The 12,729-nt window shown below is 41.0% G+C and overlaps 1 pseudogene across 1 annotated transcript; it reads right to left on the bottom strand.

Moving 5' to 3' along the window:
* Positions 1-7,149: 7,149 nt before the first annotated feature.
* On the bottom strand, positions 7,150-8,060 carry LOC309401864 (olfactory receptor 14L1-like; annotated as a pseudogene). Its single transcript has one exon. The product of its transcript is annotated as an olfactory receptor 14L1-like (transcript).
* Positions 8,061-12,729: the final 4,669 nt, after the last annotated feature.

Genomic DNA, 12,729 nt, shown 5'->3' with positions numbered 1-12,729 from the left:
ACTTGTCGTACCACTGCGCATCCCGTATCCGAGACCGTAAGTCCACGGGCTCGTGAACTGCAGCAAAGGATTCGATGGGCAAAACTGTCTGGGGTGGAAGTGGGTCTGCAGTGCAATAGTACTCGGGTTTCCTGGACAGGGCATCTGCCCTTTGGTTGCCCGCACTCGGAATGTAGGTCATTCAGAAGTTGAACCGGGTAAAGAACAGAGACCACCGGATCTGGTGCTGGTTCAGCTTGTGCGCAGTGTCAGGAACTCTAGATTCCTATGGTCTGTCCAGACCTCGACTTGATGCCTGGCTCCTTTCAGGTGATGCCTCCAGGCCTCAAATGCCACCTTAATGGCCAGCAACTCCTTCTCCCAGATGGTATGATTGCGCTCGGAAGGATTGAGTTTCGACGAGAAGAAAGTGCAACTGTGCAAAGACTCTACCTTGCCCGGCTTCATCGCAATTCCTTCAGGGGAGAAACGGTGCTCCAGGAACCCCTCCTGATCGCTGAAGACATCCGTGAACTCCGCTAAATCCGCCGGCAAGGACACCCTGGGTGAACTCAGCACCTGGCCTGCACAGACGTGATGGGTGTGCTCGAAGCATTGCTGGGATGGGAACATGACCAGGATTTGGGACCAATAAATCTGGGGGTCATGGTCCCGTAGCCAAGCCAAGCCCAGGAACATGGGGAAATGCAGGCCTGAAGCAATGTAAAACTGCATAGCCTCCTCATGATCCCTGATGACTAGGTGCAAGGGCTGCGTGGCGGCCTTGATAGGCCCAGACAGAAGCACCCGGCTGTCAATGGTCTCAACCAGCATCAGTGGGTCCACCGGACACAGAGGGATGGCATACTTGGTCGCAAACACCTCATTCATGAAGTTCATGGTAGCCCCGGAATCGACCAGGGCATGGGCCGGAATCCCCAGCGGACTCCCAGACAGGGGAATGTGTATTGCCAAAATCAAGTACTAGGCAGGGATGTCAATCTCTGTCTCAGTGTGCGACTGACCTAAGGTCTCCCTCAAATCAGGCTCCACCCATTTCCCGACAAGTTGTTCTGGAGCTGAGGGGTAGGCCCCAGACCTCGCAGCCCCCTGCTCTTCTTAGGGCATACCTCTGCCAGGTGCCCAAGATCCCTGCAATAAAAGCACAACCCCCCCTTTACACCATCTGTCCATCTTAGTTCACGACAACTGGGGTCTGGCGGCAACCAAATCCATGGACTCCATCCATGGAGCTAGAGTCTCCCGTGGGATCATCCCCCCTCTGGTCTCTGGGATGCACAGCAACTCCCTCACCTCTGCAACTGGGCATCTATCCAGAGGCACAGGTGGAACAGCACGTTGAACATCAGTGGTCTGTCCACCTGCACTAGCTCATCCTGCAGGTCATCTGATACCCCATCTTGAAAGGTGTCCATGAGGGTTGCCTCATTCCAGGCCGAATCTTGGCTAAGGTGCTGGAATTCATTGACATAGTCCTGCAAGGAACCCCGACCCTGCTTCAGCGTCTTGAGATGTCTTGTGGCTGTTTCCTCTTTAATGGGGTCCTCATACATGAGTCTGAGGTGATCGCAAAACCCCCTGAAATTGTCCATCAAAGGGCTGCCCTGACCAACAAAGGAGTAGCCTGATGAGCTGCGGAGCCAGAGAGTAAGCTGATGATAAACCCCACTTTAGCCTGGTCAGTGGGAAAGTCCTCCCCTCTCAGACTGATAAAGAGCTGGCATTGTCCCAAGATAGCTGGAAACATGGCTTGGGTGCCGTCAAACTTATCAGGCATGGCAATCGGACATTTCCTCTAAGGCGGGGGGCGGGGGGAATAGCATGCCTTTGAAGCTGAGCTATCTGGCTGGCCAGCAAGGCCACCTGCTGTTCCAGTTGAGGGTTGTTGGCACGGAGCTGTTCCATGGTGGCTTAATGTAAATTGTTTTGCAGGAAACAAACAGTTCTGACCTGCCTCTCCACGCCTGTGAATAAACCAGAACACAGGCATTGCTCTTTGCCACTGTTTAATTACTGAGATAACAAATCCTTTGGCTGAGGGCCCAGACAACTCACGTTCAATAGAGCAACCCAGATAATTCAAATGAAGCAACACAGATACTCCAAACGAGCAGACACGGCTAGAATACAAAGATTTTCTTAACTACTAATTCAAACAGTTGTTTCCTGCAAATGTCCCCTCACCTATAATCTCTCTTGGGAGGGGCCAATCCACAACCACCTGTGCTTAATCAACTTTTGTGAGTCTGCCTATGGAGTTGTTGATTCTGTTTCTCAGCCCTTCTCAATCTAGCATCAGGGAAAACTGCCTTTGATGCTCCCAACTTCTCCATGCCTCGGGTGCCTCCTGGTGGCCAACCAGCCTCTCTGGTCCCTGTTCTGAGTCTGAACCCTGCACAGGGTCCTCCACATCATCCAGGGCAGACTCATATGGTTCCTCGCTATCCGAGTCCTTCAGCAGCTCAACCGGATCCTGCCGGGCCACAACAGGGATCTATGGGACCTGGCATGCCAGCCCCCTAGAAAAATGGCAAATCCACCTGAAGGAAATAGAAATAGGAAAGTATACAAAACTCAGTGAGTTTTGTCAGGTGATGAAAGAAGCATATCAATTTTGGAGCATGTACATATTTCTTGTGAAGCGTTTGTTCTTTAAGAAAGGGAGGTGTTTCCATGCTACCAGGTATTGGGTGGCCCTATGGAATTTTCTAGACTCCAGGATTGCCTGAACTTCATAGTGCTGTTCATCTTCAATCATAATAGGTGGTGGAATAGAGGAAGGAGTGGGATAGAGGTCAGAGGTAACTTCAGGCTTTACCAGACTATAATGAAAATGGGGTGGAGTTGCCATATTGACTTAGGAAGTTGCAGTTCCACCATGACAAGGTTAATTATGTGTATAATGAGAAAGGGGACAATGCATTTAGAACCTAACTTTTTGGATGGTTACAAGGATTTCAGAAATCTGGTGGAGAGGTAGACCTTGTCACCCACTCTGTCTGACTTAGGTTCAATTCTTTTCTTGTCAGCTTGAGCCTCATAGGCAGCTATGGCTTCATCTAGTGCCTTGCAGACAACTGGCCAGATGGTTTGTAGGTGATTTATCCACTGTTCCAAAGAGGGAATTACTGGTTCCTTTGAAGGCAATTCTGGCATGTCATTAAATTCTTGCTCTGCGACTACTCTGAAAAAGGTAAATCCAGTGCTAGTGTGTACGGCATTGATATAGGCAACCTCTCCAAAAAATAATAGTTTAGCCCAGTTGTCCTTTTGGTAACTTAATAAAACAACACAGGTATTGCTCTGTGGATGAATTAGGACATTCTGTTGCCCCATTCATTTGTGGATGATGACTAGAAATAAATCCCTATTCAGTTCCCAGAAGTTCTAAGAAGTCTTCCCAGAACCTGGAGGTAAATTGCACCCCTCTATCTGAAATAATGCATTGAAGTGCACCATGCAAACAATATATGTGTAATAAAAATATCCTAGCTGAGGGCAAAGCTTCACATCTCGGTGACAATATGACTTTTCCGGCTTCTCTGGATAGCCATTGAATTCGGATTATCTGGACGGTTCAATCCAGACCTAAACTGTCCCGAAGAGACGGTGAAAGGTCGGGGGAGATCCTGTGGTCCCAGAGACACCCGCAAATTCTCTGGTGATCCAGAAAATGGCCCCTTTGCCAGTGATCGCGAGTCAGCCCCAGGCTGCTAAAACTGCTGACAGCTCCTATATGCAAACGCAGGAGAGAAGCATGTCTTTTTGTGAGAGTTTTTAAATCCTTTTTTCTATTGGAGAGAGAACATCCTAAATTTGGAAATTTTATTTAAAATAAAGGCTGACTAGAGAGAAAGCGGCAGATTTAAGTTGGCCAATTGAAGTTTTTCTTTTTTTCCTTTTTACTTTCAGTAGCAAGGCTGGACTTTCAATCGTAATTCAATGTGGATTGGCATGGTGGTTTTTTATGCTTTTACTTTTGGACTTTGTGGGGACACTGAATACATTTAAATCTTAATTGCTTTGAAGATTCTTTTTTCTCTTTTTTTCTGTTGGCTTTTCTTTTTGTATTTCCGATTTTATGTTTTTTGAAGTTAAAAATTGAGCCGGGAAAAATAACCATTGAGAGTTGATACAATTAACACTGCCAACTGGTGGACTTGAAACATTATTACTAAGTTTTATTATCTGAATTGTTTAGAGAGAAGCTTTTCCCTTGAAGGCTATTTGGTTAAGAACTGATAGGGGCAGGAATACAGTTGTTTATACAGCTGTTTATTGTGGAAACTTTCAGTATCTGGAAACCTACTTTGGAAGAAACAGAAGCTCTAAGGGAAAGCTAAGAGTGACCTTGGAAAGACTTTCATCTTAAAAAGGAGACTTTGAATCTTTTTCTTCTAGCTTAGGTGGCTGTGCCTATATTATCTTGCTGGGGAGAGGGGTGATATTTTTTTTCTTTGGCTCATTGTCTGCTTTTTTTGAATCTTTGAAGTATTGATTCCTGATTTTTCTTTGCTCTCTTTTCTTTTTGAAAATATTGGAGACATATGGATGGCTTGTTTTAAAATTTGAGTGAATTGGACTGAAAAAAATTTCTTTTCTCTCTTTCTTTTTTTAAAGTAAGAGATCTTTTCTCTTTCCTCTTTCTTCTCTTTTTTTCTCTTTCCATTTTATCTATAACTTTGCATTTTTATAGCTGATGCTTACATTTTTGTGATACCCCAGTGGTTATTTGGGAGTTTTACATTACTTGATATCAATTCGACTAGAATATAAACAGAAAAAAAGTAGAAGATGAGCAGAAAGATAACATCTGTTGGCTCTACAACAACAACCTCTGCCTCCTCACCTGTAAGAGGACAAAGATCAATACAGTCGATGCTTCAACAAGAAAAAGAGAAGAGAATAACCCTAGAGTCAATTATGCAAGTGATACAGAAATTGCAAGCAGGAGTTGATAGCAACGATGAAATGAAAAGTTAGATACCATTGTAAAGAGGACTGAGAGTATAGAAAAAAGAATTGAGACAATAGAGCAACGAACAGATAGCATAGAACATAAAACAACTAAAATGGAAGGAAAAATTGAAGATATGCAACATTGGATGATGAAATATGAGGACAGAATCCAAAAAAATGAAGAAATGTTTCAGCAAGAAGAGAAGAAGGCTGAGGAGTTTGACAGCAGATTGAGTGACGTGGAAATGGAGAGCAGTGGAATATTAGGTTGGGAGATAGATAAGTCTGAATTTTTCTTAAGATTTCAAAACATAGAAGAAGAAAGAGGAGAGAACCTAGTACAAATAATATCCGAAATGTTGACAAATGTATTAGAGATATCCCAAGAGAGAATGATGGATGGCATAGATGAAGCATTCTGAGTACATACAAGATATGCAATAAGAAATGCCCTCCCAAGGGAAGTCCACGTAAGATTTACTAAGAAAGCAACCAAGCTACAAATATTACAGAAAACGAGAGACAGAAAATTAGAATATAAAGGCAAGGAGATTATAGTTCTGAAAAAAATTCCGAGAAGAGTGAGAGAGAAGAGAAGAAATCCCTGTTAAAGTCTACTTTCAGACATAGAAGATTGCTTCTATTACAATCTATTACAACTCAATAGGATTGTGACTGAGTTAGAAAATTGTTGGATGTGCTTCCTATGTGTGTTGTTTGTGTTTCTAGAAGGAGAACAATGTAAATCTAGCAAATAAATATAACAGTAAGTTGCTGTATCTTCTACTTGGAAATCTTGAGATGAGTTATTGACCCCTTGTGCAAGGTGGTGTGTGTGTATGTGTGTGTGTGTTACATAACAGACAGATGGAATTGCATTTACATCTACTTGACAAAAGAAAAAAAAGAAAATAGTATAATAAACTCTAAGTCTGATACATAAATACTAGAATCCTAAATATGCATTAATGACATATAATTAAACAGAAGAAAAGCACAACCTTATTTATGACATAATTTTCACTTGATATTCACTAGGTAGTATTATACATAAAAAACATTGGAACACTGGAAAATATTTTTAAAATAGAAATCAGATATTGACAAAATGAATAAATAAATAAATTCCCTTTTTTCAACAATCAGAGGGAAAGTCATACCTCAATTTGAAAAAAAAAACATTCTCCCATCAAATACAAACCTCTATTCTGTCCAAGAGAGTTTGACCACAAATTGAGATGCAGCCTATTACAACCATTAAATCTGAGATCTCAGTCTTCCTTTCAGCAATGTGAACCTGTATTTTCAATAATAATACTTTAATATTTTAAAATAAAACACTTAAATATTATCATTTCTTTTATTCATATCCAAGGATATTTGAAATTACATTGCTGATGCTAATTTTCCTATGATTGATATAATTTTCAGGTAGTGAAACAGCTACCTGCAGTTAAGAGGATCTTCTTCTGAATGTTTATTATGTTGTTTTTTCTTCAAGAGTCTTGAAGACCAAAATAAAACTGACTTCTGTGTGCTTATTAACATAATTAGGTATTAATAACTTTATAGCCATTTCAAAATACTCCAGTACCAGTTATCCCATAACATTAGCCAATCTCAGAATGATGTTAATAGAAATAGGACTGCAGTGATTTCAGTGATCCAATGTGAAGGGTAAAACATGAATCAGGTGAGAAGAAGTCCCTGAACCATGTTTCATCACTTGATATACCCTTTCACCTCTACCTTTTTAGAAATCCCACCTTCTCTAGGAGAACAGCTGATAGGTTGGTTAGTTAAGCCCAGTTAAGCCCATATCATTAAGACATATACATTAAAATTCCCATTTATACATGAAAGGGTTAGAAGATAGCCTTTGTTGGCACTGCAAGTTTCCTTTCATTAAACTGGTAGATTTGGCTTCTGGGAATTCTTGATGACCTCAGGATGTTTCAGTTTCCCAATTCTTATTGGGTCTGAAGAACCTCAATTATACATCCAAACTAGACTGTGTTGTTTCTTTGTGTCATATATGTGGGTATATTCATAATTTTGTATTTATTTACTTATTTATTTTGTTATGCTTATATGGTGTATTTTGGAATTGGTGACCCTTTCAGAACCACTTGCCAAAGGGAAGAAAACCAATTGGATGGAATGGAATATAAACAACATTAAAAGAATATGTCAGAATCTCCTCAGCTGAGAAAGGACACATTTGATATTCTTATTTCTGATGCTATAGATGATTGGATTGAACAAGGGTGGAAGGAGGGCATACAGAACAGTCAACCCAATATCTAAGTAAGATGGAGTATAAGAGGAAGGTCTCAGATAGGCAATGCATCCACTTAATAATAACACAGACACTACTGTAAGATGTGGAATACAAGTAGATAAGGCTTTTTGCCTTCCTTTTTCAGAAGGGATTCTTAACACTGTCTTGAATATCACTGCATAAGATACAACTATAAAGGTAAAGCGACCTAGTCCAACAATGATACCGACTACTAGAACTCCAACCTCAATTCAATTTAAGCCAGAACATGATAGTTTTAGCAATTGTGGAATTTCACAGAAAAATTGGTTGACCACATTAGAACAAAAAATGATGGAAAAAGTGTTAGTCATATGCAACATTCCATAAAAAATACCAGTAATCCAGACTAGAATTATTATTTCAGTACAGTATTTCCAATTCATCACCATCTCATAGTGCAATGGATTGCAAATGGCAATATAGCGATCATATGCCATAACTGTAAGAAGGGACAAATCAGAAGCTTCAAAGCAGAGAAAGAAAAAGCATTGAGTAACACAAAGTAAGAGATGTGTCTGGTGTCCATGAGAGAATTGATCATGGATTTGGGGACAATGACTGAAGCAATGCCCAAATCCTGCAGAGCTAAATTCATGAGAAAGAAGTACATAGGGCTGTGCAGTCGATGGTCAAATGCAACTGCAGAAATGATGAGAAGATTTGTTGTTACAGTTGACAAATACAACACAAAAAAGAAGAAGAAATGCAAAAGCTGCAGATGCCAATTTTTTGAGAATTCCAGTAGCAGAAAGTAAGGCACTGTGGTTTGGTTCTCCATGTTTCATTTATGACAAATTTGGCATAACCACAAGGGAAAAAAAAGGAGGGAAATTCAGTTAGGTAAACTTTTGGAGGTGGCATTTTGATATGTCATGAGAATAAAAATGTAAAGAATGGACAGAATGTAATGGATGGAGATATTATAGTACATATTTGTCTTTTATTACCCGTCTGTATTAAAGAACCAACTATCAACCACACATATTTTCCTTCTTTCCTCTTTTCAGTTGTGTTTTCACATATAGTGATCAAAAGCATTGCCTAGGAGTTGGATAAAGTCGGTTCAGGTCTATTTTCATCAATGAAAGTTTATGGAATATATCATCATAATATGTCTGCACTCCTACAGGATTGTGGTAGGGCTGGAAAATTGGAGAATCCTATGTTTGTTGCTTTGTGCTTCTAGAAGAAAGGCAGTGTAAACTTAGCCAATAAATATAAAAATAATTTGCTATATCTATTATTTAGAAATCTTGAGAGCAAACATTTGCTCCTTGTATAATATCTCTATATGTAGTTATGTAAGTGATGGCAATGTTTTTTTCTCAATTTTTCTACCCGATATTAGGCTAAACTAATAGAATGAAAAGCCTTTAAACTAATACATAAATACAAGATTATTAAACATATATGTAATAGCATATTACTAAATAGAAAATGATATAACAATTTACAACAAAACTGCTATTTTTATATTCACTTGGTGATAAACGCACAATTATACTGTTAAATACATTTAATCAAAGGAGCTGAAATATTAACAGAATAAATTAATAAATCCCCTTGTCCAACAATCAGAAGCTAATGAAAACTCATTTTGAAAAGGCAGTATCTCATCCAATACAAACCAATGAAAATGAGATACAATCTACTGCACCTTTAAACTCTGATATCTCAGCATTTTTTAACAATGTTGAATGACATACAAGCACATTTTCAAACTATTATTTAACTTGTTTAAAGGCAGAGAAATAAAAACAGATTTTACCATGCATTTATTTTATTCATATACAAATTCATAATGAGATGACTTTGCCATTGCTAATTCACCTATTAGTAACCAGTTCATACATGATGATTTGGTCCAAATTTCAGCAAATTATAACTGGCTTTTCTTGTTTATAATTATATGGAAAATGTATCAATGTTAAATATGTAGTAAATTCATTATTTAAAGTCTACACAAAAATCTTTCCAAATGGTATTCTGTTTCATTATATCTTTAAATACACTGGCTGAGTTCCAAATTCTGAAAAAATACCATAAAGTAACCTTTGTTCTCTTCCTCCAAACTGCATTCCATTATATCAGAAAATTACATTACAGAAACGAGAGAAATACTCGTTTTGTTAAACTTTTAATATAACTGAAATCTGTTTCTATATAAATCATATATTCATGCTTTTAAGAGTATTAGATATCATATCACTGAGTAAAGGCTGTCTCATTATCTGCAGTCATAGAGATTTCTATTTTGAATTTTATATTAATCTTTCTTTTGTTTTTCTCAAGAGACTTGAACACCGAAATAAAACTCACGTTTGTGTGCTTAGTAACATAATTGGCTATTAAGAATACAATAGCTATCTCCAAATACCCCAGGACAAGTTATCATATCACATAGGATAATAATATCACAGACTGTTAACAGCATTGGGGCTGCAGTCATACCAAAAGTCCAGATTGTGTGATGTGAAACATAGATCAAATGAGAAAATTTCCCTGAAGCATGTTTCCTCAGTTCAGATTCTCTTTCATCTCCAGTTATCAAAAAATTGCATCCTCTATTCCAGATGCTATGGCTGTAGCAAAGAACTGAAAATTGGGCTAGTTAAACCTAGATCATTATGCAGTGGTTGAAAATTTAAGCCTTCTTGTAAACAGTAAAAAGCAGAAAAGAAATATCAGGAAACCCATTGAAACCTAGTGGATTGCCAATATTTACACAATAAAACTATAGAAATCAATGGCATTTCGGTGGGTGTTCTAAAGACAGAATTATTGCACTGTTGCATTGTAAGCCCCTCTCCATTTTGGTGTGCATTTGGCTTCCAGAGGAGACTGCAGATACATGCCTAAAACAAGATTCATAGAATGAGACATGAGACTATGAGAATGTAAGCTCCTAGAGCCGTGATGGCGAACCTATGGCACGCGTGCCACAAGTGGCACACGGAGCCATTTGTCAGGGCACGCGAGCCGTTGCCCTGTCAGCTGGCCAGCGCGCATGCGCGCGCTGGCCAGCTGAGATCACCTTTTTAAAAGCTATTTTTCGCCTTCCCCAGGCTCCAGAAGCTTTATAGGAGCCTGGGGAGGGCGAAAAGAGCATCCCCCGCCCCCCCGGAGGCTTTAGGAACAGTCCCTGAAGCCTTCGGAACGCTTAAAACCATCATCCGAGCAAACCGGAAGTGACTTCCGGGTTGCTCGGAGGTTTGTTTTAAGTGTTCTGAAGGCTTCAGGGAGCGTCCGAGGCTTCCCTGAGCCCTTCGGAGCGCTTAAAACGAACCCCCGAGCAACCCGGAAGTCACTTCTGGTTTGCTCAGACGGTGGTTTTAAGCGCTCCGAAGGCTTCAGGGACCGTCCGAGGCTTCCCTGATGCCTTCGGAGCGCTTAAAACGACCCTCTGAGCAACCCGGAAGTCACTTCCTGTTTGCTCGGAGGGTGGTTTTAAGCGCTCCGAAGGCTTCAGGGAAGCCTCCGGACAGTCCCTGGAGCCTCCGGAGGGCCTCCGGGGGGTCGGGGGAGGCCCTTTTCGCCCTCCCCAGACTCCTATAAAGCCCCTGGAGCCTGGGGAGGGCAAAAATGTAAAAATGGGGGTGGGGCACATTGTGCGTGCATGCGCACTGGGGGGGTCACACGTTGCATTATGGGTGCGGAACGCCCACACTCGACCCCCCTGCGCTCCCCAATTTGTGGCACACTTTCAGTATCTGGAAACCTACTTTGGAAGAAACATCACTGTCCTAGAGATTTATAAAATACCTGCAATACAATAAATACCATAATAAATCCAAAAAAAAATATCAATAAGAAAACCCTCACAGAACAAGATGCACAATGGATAAAATTTAGAAAGGGGGTAATAGAAAATTGGTGCACATATCCTTAATTTTTTTTAGATTTTTTTTGTACCATTGATTGCTGATAATTGATAGTTGTAGTATTTATCCCCACTCCGACTTGGCCACTTCCCCAGAAAAATCCACCACATCTCATCTGGCAAAACATCAAGAAACAATTTTCAGTATATATTTTTATCTTTGAGCATCCTTTATCCTATTTCAACATCTTTTTAATATCTCTAAATCAGTACGATGGCCAACCCTGTCTATCTATTTCGGACCATTCAGCAACTTTGGCTGGATTGATTTATATAAACTATAAGTAGGAAATGAAGAAAAAAACAAAGATCCCTTTAGAAGGACATAGCATGTAATAGAAAGTACAAGTCTAAAAGATTAAAATCCATTCTGAACTAACCTGCTTGTTTTTCTTTCTTGCTTATGAATAAATGGAGTAGGGAATCTTAACAAAACTCAAAGATTTTTGTTTTCTGTGAATTTCTCATCCTCCTCTTCCAGTCACTCCTTGCCTTGCCTGAGAAGGTAAGGGTGACAGTGGGGATGGACATTCACTCCATATTCCAGAGTGGGAGCAAAGCATCCCTGTACTTGTCTCATCTCTTGCTGGATCTCACATATCTCGGTTGCTCAGGGAGATCTGCGACTTGCTCTCCACTCAAAGTCACAGGCCCAACATGGCTGCGGCCAAAGCTGCTGCTGTTGCCACCTCCATCGCCTGCCCGCTGCTCTTGCAGTGCCTTGAGCAGTACAGTGAAATTTAGTGCACTTCACAATGGGATAGACTGGGTCCCCTCCTCCTGCTGGTGCTCATTATGATGCGGAGCCACAATGTGACCCTGCCCAACTCGCTTCTGGCAACAGCATTGGCATTGGCCACAGCCGGGTCAGGCGAGTGTTTCGTGGTGGAGAGCAGATTGTGTATCTCCCTGAATGACCGAGATATACACAATACTACAAGTGTTGGAAGAAGCGCCCATGAGCCCCAGCAACAGATGATATGCCAGAGAATTGGAATGAGAGAGAGAGAGAGAGAGAGAGAGAGAGAGAGAGAGAGAGAGAGAGAGACAGAGACAGAGACAGAGACAGAGACAGAGACAGAGACAGAGACAGAGACAGAGACAGAGAGACAGACAGAGACAGAGAGACAGACAGAGAGACAGACAGAGACAGAGACAGAGAACATAAAGAAGAAATTTAGGGAGGGAGGGAGGAAGAAAGGGATATAGAAAAAAGGTGAGAGACACAGAGGGAGTGTATGATCAAATTCTGGGATGCAAAGGAGTCTCTGAGGGTTGAACGCTGAGAGGCATGGATATTCTCCGCCTTCTACATTCCCACACCATGCGGAAGTGAACCAAATGGACTAGGTCTCCCTTCCCACTAAGTGGTAATGCCTAGTCTGCTTGTGAACTCTGCTGAGCACCACTCCAAATGTTCAGTTCATATGTCCCTCCTAGCTCCATCACACCTGCCAAGATGCCCACTTTTACCTGGATGGCTGAACTAAATGGAATGGTGTCTGCCTTCCCTCCTGGAGTAGGTGAAGGTGGGTGCCTGCCTGCTGAACTCTGCCTGCTTCTTCTC

This window comes from Natrix helvetica, assembly GCF_964273705.1.
Source record: "Natrix helvetica genome assembly, chromosome: Z".
Classification (NCBI taxonomy): Eukaryota; Metazoa; Chordata; class Lepidosauria; order Squamata; family Natricidae; genus Natrix; species Natrix helvetica.
Note: the sequence above shows the minus strand (reverse complement) of the source record. Positions and strands in the feature narration are given on the sequence as shown.